The sequence below is a fragment of the Crassostrea angulata genome, chromosome 9 (assembly GCF_025612915.1).
Source record: "Crassostrea angulata isolate pt1a10 chromosome 9, ASM2561291v2, whole genome shotgun sequence".
Taxonomy (NCBI): Eukaryota; Metazoa; Mollusca; class Bivalvia; order Ostreida; family Ostreidae; genus Magallana; species Magallana angulata.
This window is the reverse complement of record NC_069119.1, coordinates 28,992,055-29,003,348: the sequence shown is the minus strand read 5'-3', so window position 1 is coordinate 29,003,348 and position 11,294 is coordinate 28,992,055. Positions and strand designations below refer to the sequence as shown.

Genomic DNA, 11,294 nt, shown 5'->3' with positions numbered 1-11,294 from the left:
CTTTTTGTCAGTGAATTATTGGATTGAAATTGATAGACTAATATGATAGTGTCTGCAAATATCAGGTTTTAGATAGAGGCACTTGATAAATAATGATTATATGGGCAGGCTTTCAATTCAATTTTGCTGAAATACAAATGCACGTTTTCACTGATGAATAAATAGACACCTTAAAACAACTTATATTTCAAACTTATTTTATCTTCAATTCATTTATGGTTTGCTTCTTATTAGCGAGGTTGTGGCTTCGTAAATTATTATTTAAAGTAACTATTCAAAATTTAAAATAAATCAGGAATTGTGCATTGCGCATGCATATGTAAAGCTTTATAAATGGTCATTCAAAGATGATCATTTTCTCCTATTTTCTATTTATTTCCACAGACTGATTTTATGCGTTTCTCTTATCATCCTCTCTCACCCACGTTCTAACATCACACTCACTAAATTTTATCCATTGTCTCATCCTTCCATCCTTCTTCAACCAACTTTGTTGCCTGTCTTATCCAACCCATTCATCCCCCCCCCCCCCCGATTGACTCCTTCAGCCCTCTCACTCTACATCTTCATCCCTCTTACTACACTATTTTTATCATCATCTCACCCAAGTTTCTCAACCTTTCACTCCACCTTCTCAACCAATGTTCTCATCACACTTTCTCACAACACTCTCGCATCTGGGATTTCACATTATCGTCTTACTCCCCCTCTCACTCGCCCAACTTGCTCCACTCATCTAATTCGCTCCTTACTCTCACATCTTCTTACTCACTGCACTCTACCCCCTCCTCCCAACTCCACACCCCCTAACGCTCTCTCTCACACACCCCACCACTTTCTAATATGTAAGTCCAAAACTAAAAAAGAACTTCTCTCTCACTCTCATTTCTCTTTTATTTTTTACCAGTGGCACTCATTCTATCTTCACATCCCATCCTTTTATTCTCTTACTCTAACTCTTACTCAATTTTATTACCTCACTCTCTTACAGCACAATCTTGCAATTCCCACTTCACATGTTTGCCTCTTTAACTCATCTTACCCGCTCCCCCTCACTCACCCCATTCTGTCCCTTTTCATTCACCCACCTTTTCGCTTCTTTTACCCACTTAACGCTCGCCCCTCTCATTCACTCCATTTATTCATCATGCTCCCCCTCTCTTTATTACCCGACTCATTTTTTTCTACTTACACCTCTCGGTTCCAATACTTCCCTTTCTTATCCCATTCGCCCCTCTCACTCTCCCACACTTTCGCACTAATCACACACCTCATTCTCTCGCCCATTTCACTTAAAATATTTTTTTCTAATTCCTAAACCTTTCATTTATCCTTCTTGCTATCTCGCCTCTCGTAATTGACACATTTTCTCCACCTCTTACTTACGTCACTCTCTCGCCCCATCTATCAATTAATTTTCTCGCCCCTCTCTCACATCCTAGTCTCCCGACTTACTCACGCATTTTCTGCCCATTCCCTCCCGATCTCACTCACACCACTCAACCCCTCTCTGCCACCATATTCTCTCGCCCATTCTCATTCACCTCTATCCCTCGGCCATCTCCCTCTTCCATTCACTAACTCAACTTTCCCGCCCCTTCACACCACATTATCTTATCACTCTCTTTTTTTCCATTATTCAACCTACTCCTTCGTTCCTCTCACTCAACTTTGGACCACGGCCCTCACCTCATTCTCTCCAAACTCCCTCTTCATTTCACTCACCCCACTCGCCTCCTACAGTCATTTCATGGATATCTTTTACAAATGTAGTTATGCTTTGGTGTGCAATTTTAATGATATGCTGTGATATTTCATAGAAAAGCTATGAGATTTGTAAGCTACATGTATGCAATGAGAGATTAAAATGAAGGACTTAATCATATGGAATAGTAGCTATGCTATGGTATGCTACAGTGGTAGCAAGGTTATTTTTGACAAACGACACGCACGATTCTGATACACGAACGATCCCGCACGATACACGAACGATCACGCACGATATACGGACGATCACTAACATACTGAATTTTCACGATACACGAACAAAAACGATAATTAATTTTTAAGATTAGAATTAAGAAAACGTATTGCTTTAATTTGTATTGCTTTATATTTGTGTTTTTTTGAAAAGCAGCATGTACAGTAGCAATGTACTGTTTTATATTTTACGGGTAAATAATGTACACATCCATTCAAAAAAAAATATATGATTCATACACAAATTAAGTTTTTGTCTCCATAACGAATAATAACTTAAGTGTAAATGAATTGAAGATAATGCATTAACTATACGACATTATTTACATACGAGTTGACTGTTTATGTAATCCAGGTCCCTTACGTACGATTTGATTATGCGGGATAGAGGTAAATGTGTTACCTTGTTCCATAGAATTTCGATTTTACACATTGAATATTTTCATTATTTACAGTACATAATTGATTTATTTCTATTTATTCTAAATTTTAAAGCGTCTATAAAAAAATTATACCATACAAATGTTTACACAATAAACCAGATAGGAATGCGTATTCTCATTTGAAAGAAAAACGTTGGGGATAATCGTTTAGTTTAAAACGGGGAGTGGGTAAGCTTGACCGCTTTCATTCAACGTGTCGCTCTTGCTTATATGATTAAAATTATGCGTCAAGACACATGCAATGGATGCTTGAAATAGGCTGACTATAACATTATGCAAAACTAACTCGACCGAACAAAGGATTGAATGAGCTGTGGAAATACTTTATGAATGTATTTAACCACGAAAAAGAGAATGAATGTTAACAACTGTCAATGTTTTTCTATAAAAATAAGTTTATTATTCACATTGTTTTACAAAAACTACTTGTCGTTGTTTTGAGAATAAATCCTGACATTCCGTAAAAAATGTTACAAAATGAAAAAACCGCACGATCACGCACGAACACGCACGGTAAAACACGCAAACTATTTTTCCTGATACACGCACGATCCCGCACGTTACACGAACGATCACCCACGTTACACAAACTATTCAACACGATTGGCTTGTCAACAATAACGTTGTTTCCACTGTATAAGACTTCAGCAAAAACGCCTCAATACACAAAATAGTTCCTAACATTTAGGAGTAAAATGATAAGAAGCTGAAGTTTATCACTCATTTGCAAGGTGAACATTTATCTTTTAGAAAAAAGCATTTTGAACCGAGTTAAAATCATGTTAAATGGTATGCTATGGTACGATATAACGAATTGACATTTATGAGATATATGCTATATGGTATGAGATTCAAATGCGATCGTAAGAGATTCCAATGATATGCTATGGTGTATGTTGTAAATAAAATATGCTTGAGTTGACTGTATCACTCACTTCACTATCTCACCCCCTCTCATTCCCCACTTTCTTTCGATTCTCTTACTCAACACATTCTCTCTTCATTCCCTCTCCCACCCACTCACCTCATTTTCTCGTCCCTTTCACTCACCACATTCTCTCATCACTCTCTTCCTCATTTAGTCACCCCACCCACACCCTCTCATCTCACTCACACCATCCGCCTCCTATCACTCACATCACTACCCAACTCTTTTCATTCAACACTTTCACTCGCCCATTTCCCTACTCCTTCCCCTACTCACTCATCTAATAATCTAGCCCATTTTACTCACCAAATTACATTCTCTTCCTTTTTTGGCTCAACTATCTCTCTCACTCATCTCACTCACCCTAGTCTCCAGACACTAACTCGCCTTCTCACTCACAACATTCTCTCCCCTCTCTCACGCCTCATTCCTTAGTCTCTTTCTTTTCATTCACTTCTGTCTTGCTGTTTCATTCCACCCCACCCGCCCAATCATTTACCCCTTTCACTGGATCCTCTCAAAACAGTCTCGCCATTCAATCCATCTCTCATTCATATCATCCTGTCCCCCACCCTCTCTAAATTTTACTCACCCACTCACTCGCCTCTCTCATTCACCACATTATCTCCTCATTATCTCCCACCCTCTCACTTCCCACTCTCCCCTTTGACTTACTCCACTCTCGCCGTTCTCACTAACACCACTCGCCTCCCCATTTTCACCTCGTTCACTCGGCCCTCTTACCATGCTCTCACTACTTACCCCCCCCCCCTTCCCTCCCTCACACTACCCAACCATCACACTCACCCAATTTTCTATCTGCTTTGTCCAATTTACATACCCCACTTTATCGCCGTACTTTGTCTGTATACATGTATCCCATTAAAATATCACAATCCACTCATTTACCTCGTTATCACTTACCCATTTGTCCATTTCTCCCACTTTTTCATTTGAAGAGTGGGGTTAGAGAACGGTCTACAGAGGGATGGGACACGAGAGAGAGAGAGAGAGAGAGAGAGAGAGAGAGAGAGAGAGAGAGAGAGAGAGAGAGAGAGAGTAGGGTTTACAATTTAGTGATAGAGGATGACAGCGATTTATGGAATATTATACTTTTTCTCTGATTTTTCCCTGTCTTTTTCTCTCAAAGATAACAACAAACCAACGGACTTTATTGATATGTCTTCAATACAGAGTAGATATGTTAGTTCAAAGCAAACTTTTATAATCTGATGTCAGACAGGCATTCAGTCAAGGTGTAGAAAACTTTAACTTACACTTACAAAGTGTCTATAGACCTTAAGTCAATAATAAAACAAATCAAATAATATGAGCTCAATTTACTTTTTATTGTGAATACCTTTTGTACAAGTTTCACTGTGTTCGGGTTGGTATACGGGGATAATATGTTTACAAAAGCAGAGGAATCTGACTGCTACAGCTTATCCAATGTTGACGAATAAGCATCAAAGTGGTGATTATCTCGGAATCAGACATTTTTAGTCTAAGCAACTGTTTAATCAAAAACTTTACGATGGAAATGGAATAGGTTTTACCTGGGACCCGTTGCTAACGCGCATTGAGCTAGTTAAGGAATAAGGAATCATTCTTTTAGTATTATGAGGTGAGAATTGTGATCGGGGCGTGGTCAAATCAAATAAAGCCCGAAGAGATTCGGGCTTTATTATACATTTGATCATGAATTTTAAATTTTGAACTGACTGTTAAATGCATATTAATCTTCAAATGGCCTTAAAAAAACATGAAGAACATATGTACATGCAATTGAATTTGTACGTACCTTTCGCATTGTAGCAAGACGATTTCCAATTAGGAATCGTGCATGATTATTTCACTTCTGCTGCCTTCAAAGACTTCTCAGAACAAAGCGAGATCATTGCCTTTGACCACGTGGCTAAGGTTGACCGCGCAGTGAGCAATCATCATAAACACACTTGTTTGGAAATTATAATTGTGCATGAAGCCAATATTTTTCAGAACGAAGTCTTAAAAAATAAGCTTCCGTAAATAGCAAGGAAAACACGTTTCTTGGAGTATTTATTAACTAAAGTAGTAAAAGAAGGCGAGAGTGTTTTTAATTTAAGAAATAAAAAAGGCGTCTGATTATCCGGAATGTGGGTATGGTGCTTCATAAGATATATTTTCATAGAGTTTTAATTTTGTAAATTCTTGTTGGTAAAATGTAACTGGAATACAGTTGTCAGTGTCTCAAATACAGAACAGATCATTGAAATTATTTCGTAAGATAGTAAAAAACTATCAACAGGCAAAGAGTAAAATAATAAAATACTATTTTACAATGTATACTGATAATGCCACCCACTGCTCAATAAACACCGGTATTTTACACTAAATGTAAAGGCAAGAAAATGTTTGATAACTAATATGTACATATAGCATTTGATTTTTAAAATCGAGCATTTATATGATTTGTTGTGTTTTTATACCGGTTAATTGATCGAGAAAGTTATGGCAATTGCTAAATATCACAAATAAAACATTGTAACAGTGTAATTAACTTTATTCTTTAATCGGAACTGTTAATTAAAAAATTAAAAATAAGATCCATAAATCCCGAATTTGAACCGGAATAAATTTGAACTTTGCTATCACAAAATCCGTATATGCTTCCGCTTCTCATAGACTGTAATAAATCGAATGAATTAATGTTCAAAAACGTGTACAAACTTCACATGTAGGATCTTGCCTCCCATCATTGTTCATTTATGTCATAAAAATAAAGATAAATTTATAGAACAACACAAAGAATAAGGCAGCTAACCAGCATTGTCTTTAAATGCATGCATTAGCTTTGTATCCGTGGGTGAAATGGGGGGGGGGGGGGGTGGTTTAGAGTCGAAACAGGGAACGTAAGTGGGCTTTTATACAATTAGAATGAATAGCAAAATACATGTTTGCATTTGAAATTATACATTCAATCTTTGTTGGGGGGGAGGGGGGGGGGGGGTCGGTTATACCTGTTTCTATGCATACAAAGACATTTAACATTAAACATTTAATATTTACCCACTCACCAGTACATGGTGGATGAATTAGCCTGTTATTCAGAAAAACATTTACAACACATATAATCACCAAATTTTAAAAGATATATAACATACAGATTGTATTATGAATGAGCGGTTTTTTAAAATAATACAACCACTTGTCAATTAACATTTTGTTGATTTATAAAAGTTCACTTTTGCTATTATGTTCTGAAAGTTGATTAAAGACAATATATTATTATATGTATCTACTATGTACACAAATGAATTCGGCAGTACTCCATGTTTTAAGCATTTACACGTGAACAATGTCAGGTAGATTCCTCAAATGGTCTGTCAACTTAAAGCGTCCTGTCAGTCGATGGATAAAAAGATTAGATATTAAAATGATTAAAGCCACTGTTGCAAGAACAATAATTCCTGTTATCATCATAGTTATCTTTGGTTTGGTGGGCGTTGACGTATTGCCGCACATTTGGTTGGGTTTTGGCTGTAATTCATTGTTATCTAAAACGATACAAATAAGAATTGGAAACGTTGAAAGTCTTTATCCTAACAGTTAAAAACATTTATTTGTCGCTTGAATAAAAAAAAACTAGCGCAATTGGAATTTTGCATTTTGTTTGTCTGGGTTTTTTTTTCACCGTCTGTAAATTTTTTTACAGATTTTTGACGTCTTCTCCGGAACAACTGGGTCAATTTCAACCAAACTTAGCAAACAATATTACTAAGTTAAATAAATTCACATTTGTTAAAATGAAGGGCAAATTATGATCCCCGGGGTAAGGTGGAGCCACGCTGGATAGGGGTTTATTTTTTACATAGGAATATATATATTTAAAATGTTATGATAAAGAAAGCATCTTGGCATTTGTTGTTTCTCAATATTTAGACTGTGACCCCTGTACAATTCGTGGGAAATAAAAGTGTACAACAAGCAAAGTTTGATGTTGGTTTATAGTTATGTATAAAGATCTTTGAGATCTTGAGAAGTGAAATGCTCAATGCGTGATATAACTATGAAATCATCCAGCTACAAAATGGGCTCAATGTCGGGAGAAAATAAAAAAAAAAAAACTTTATTTTACAGAATAAATTTAACTACATTGTTCTTGTGTTTTGTATATTACTCCTTAAAGCTGATTTCATTATGACTAGTGTTGCTCATGTAAACGATGTGGCCTATGGGCCTCTTTTTTATTCTCTTGATAGTTCGTAAACACAGCAAAATATTTTTGATCATGTGAACACTTTCATTCTGATACAAGGTTTTTTTTAGCTGACGATTAGATATACATGTTGTATGTGTTCATGGTTATAGAACGCAAAGACTAAAATTAATAAATCTTAAGACAGGAGAGGCTGTAAATGAGAGAGCCACATTGAAAAATATCGTTATGGCCACATTATTCTCCAGTGTATATAGACTAGAGCATTAAAGACCCAATGCTCCAAAGGAAATCGCTTTATAGTTGTTTGGTGTCTTTCTAAAAAAAATGGCATCTAGCTCTATTGAAAAGGTTTAAGAAGATGCGAATCTGGTGTTTTATTCAAATTGACACCAAATGATACGTGTATCACTTTCGGTCAAACACAGATTGAAACAATTCAGTGGCACATTTTTTAAGGAGTTTCTGAACACACATTGATTGTTATTCACGTAAGCTTGCACACCAAATGCAACAGTTATTTCTTTTGCCTTTCTTATATAAAATGTTTTCAAACTTTGCCTGAAGGTTCTAGAAAGTGTGACTTCAGCAATCAAGTGACACTTTTTATAAAGTTAGATGGCAAATGATTTTTGTTGCATAGTGGTTACCGGTAAATTACAGACCAAACGTTTGGGTGGTACATTTTTGAAAGATTAAAATGCAACATGTTTCCAGCATTTGCTGCAAAGTAAACATAAAAAGCTAAGTTAAATTGGGATGTCTACTTTAAATGCACGTGGATGTTCTTTAAAATGAAGACTGGGTATGCCCAACATCGTATACAACAGAATAATGTCCATGAAATATCTCATTTTACAGGACATACATTAACAAGAATTAATAATAACGTTTGATTAAAGGCGCGTGGTCAATGGTCGTATTCATGTGCTTGACCATCTTTAGTGTACACCCGCCTGTGGGGGATATCATTGCATTTACCAGATCAAACACTATAATATCACTAGTGATGTAGTGTTTCTTAGTGGTTTATCAAGTACCATAACTATTTTTTAGGACTTTATCATATTACGAGTTCCTCTTTTGTTAATAATTAAAGCACATGCTCGAATGTTCTCTTACCTCCTCGGTGACTGTCTCCAATCGTTGCTACATCTTTGTCAACATTCAGGTTGTATGTAGTCTGTGTTGAATCTTTTTACGGCGTTGATAGAATAGTAACAGTAAAATTAAAAAATAAAATATCTAGTGATCTAACAAATTGATTTTATTAAGTATGCGTTACAATAAAGAGGGACGATTAGGGAACAAAAAGTAATAATATGATTGTTTAGATAAATGTAAATTTATTTATTATTGTTTATTTCTATTGGAAGTTTTCTTTAAATATTGTAAACTTACTTGTAAAACAACCGAACACATGATGACAATCTTTAATCTCACAACTGCAAATCTGTTGACAGTCCATTCCATAAGTTCCTTGAGGGCATTTCGTTGTACAGTTCGGTCCATAGAATCCTGTCTCACATTCTTTAACATAAATCATCTTCTTAAGATTTAGCTTACTTAAAACTGTAACATCTTTTTGGTTTTCTTAATCTGCAATCATTTAAAGCTCAGAAAAATATCTTCTTCTTTTTTTTTCTGGGAGGGGGGGGGGGGGTTTGTTGGGGTTTTTTTTTGTTTTGTTTTGATTTTTTTTTTTTTTTTTTGGAGGGGGGGGTGGGGTTAGGTTAGCTTAGTCTATATTGCATTTTACTTTTTACGGTGGAAAAAGTACTTTGCTTTTAGTTTCATAAAAGTAATACATGTACTTACTTGTGCAACTTTTTAGTGTGTGATTCCATTTATATCCGACACAACATTTCTCTCCGTTTCTTCTTAAACATTAGCAACTTATTAATTTTACAATAAGTTAAAGAAATTGCGTAATATTGTACATGTATATAAATAGATATTTTTAAAAAAAACAGAGTTACTTCGTCTCTCAAAATTATAACAAATGTTCATACATACCCTTCACATTGATGTGCATCATGACTTGCAAAAAACTGACATGATAAATATACAAAAACAATGTAAAAAACCATTGCAAATATTGTTTTAGATTAGGTTTTATGACAGGAAATGATTTAATTTAAAAAATGATAATGAGTTTTACTTTATATGAATCCCCCCTTTTGGTCCAATAATATGCGCGATGAATGATAAAATCATATTGATTTTAAATTAAGGAAACCATAATTAAATAATGCATTATATGGTGTTCCTAATGCTAGTATTATGTCATTATTATTATTATGAAACGCTTAATCTAGCTATCAGTTTGAACAATTCATAGTAGAATTGAACTGCGCTATAAAATATCGGCAGAAATTGGAACATTAGCGGTAAAAAAGGTTTGTTCGATTTTTCAAAACTCAATAAAATATGAAATTTTTAAATATGAAGATTAAGCAATTCAAGAATATGTAGCAAACTGGATAATGAAAATTACAATGTTTATCAAAACTTCATAAAAAATATCCGAGTCACCAGATTAAACCTACAATACAAGCATTGAATATGACAATATGCTTCAAAGTGAAAATAATTTTTCAAAATATTCAGAATTCAGACGCATTACCTTTTACCACCACAGTTTCCACTAAAAAGCGATGTGAACACATGCTATAGTAATATATATATTTTTGTAATTTATTAAACAACGTACACTTCTCTAGATTACATTGCAATATGTTTTCAACAAATGCTGTAAAATAAACATTAGCTACGACAATTATTGGCGTTTATTTTAATTAAATGCGTGTGGACATTTCTTTAAAATGAAGACTGGAATATACTCAACATTGATCGAAACAGACAAATTTCCATGAAATATCACATTTTTACTGGACATAAATTAACAAGATTTAATAAATGAATTGTTTAAAAGCTTGTGAACAATGATCGTATTTATTTCTTTTACCTTCTTTCGCGTACATCCTTCAGAGATATAACAATGCATTTACTGAATTAATCGATGACTAGTGTCGTTAGTGTCATTGATTTACCTAATAGGCCATTTAATAGTAATATTTATTTATCAAATACAGGCTTTGATATTTTCTGAAATTAAAATTGTGTTAACAAGTTTACTCACCTCGTCGTTGGCTGTTTTCAATCTCTGCTTCTTCTTTACCATATGATACGTATTTTGTACTTTGTGATGAAGCTTTTTCAAAATATTGATATTACTAAGATAGGAAAATGAGAGTTTCTTTTTTTTTCCTTTTTTTTTTCTTTTTTTTGGGGGGGAGGGGGGGGGTGGTATGTGTTGCAAAGTAAAAGTTCATTTTTTTTTTTTTTACAAAATAATGAATTACAAAAGGATTGTTTAAAACAATGTAAATTTGATATGAAACATTTTTTAAGAACTTTAGCTTCGAATGTGTTTTAAATGTAACCTTGACAATACATTCAATACATGTAAGTACCTTTGGAACATAGCAGTGTACAGTTTGGTTCATAGATACCTGTCTCACATCCTTTAACACAAATCATTTTTCTTAATTCTTAACAGATAACTAATTCAAAAGTGTAGTATCGTTGTTACACATACTGATTTGTTTTTACTTTTTAATTTAAGGAAGAATATTAAGCACATAGAACAGTATCTTCAAATACCACAAATTCCCATATTAATAGCATATACACTTTATTATCATGTTTCATTACGAAAATAACTCACATGTACATTTTTTTT

At 34.4% G+C, this 11,294-nt stretch overlaps 1 long non-coding RNA gene across 1 annotated transcript; it reads right to left on the bottom strand.

Annotated features, from left to right (window-relative positions):
* Positions 1 to 6,734: 6,734 nt before the first annotated feature.
* Positions 6,735 to 9,139, bottom strand: LOC128162818 (uncharacterized). Its single transcript, XR_008240711.1, has 3 exons — positions 8,951 to 9,139; positions 8,672 to 8,743; positions 6,735 to 6,887 (listed from the first exon to the last, which is right to left on the bottom strand). It is a non-coding gene; the product is annotated as an uncharacterized LOC128162818 (long non-coding RNA).
* Positions 9,140 to 11,294: the final 2,155 nt, after the last annotated feature.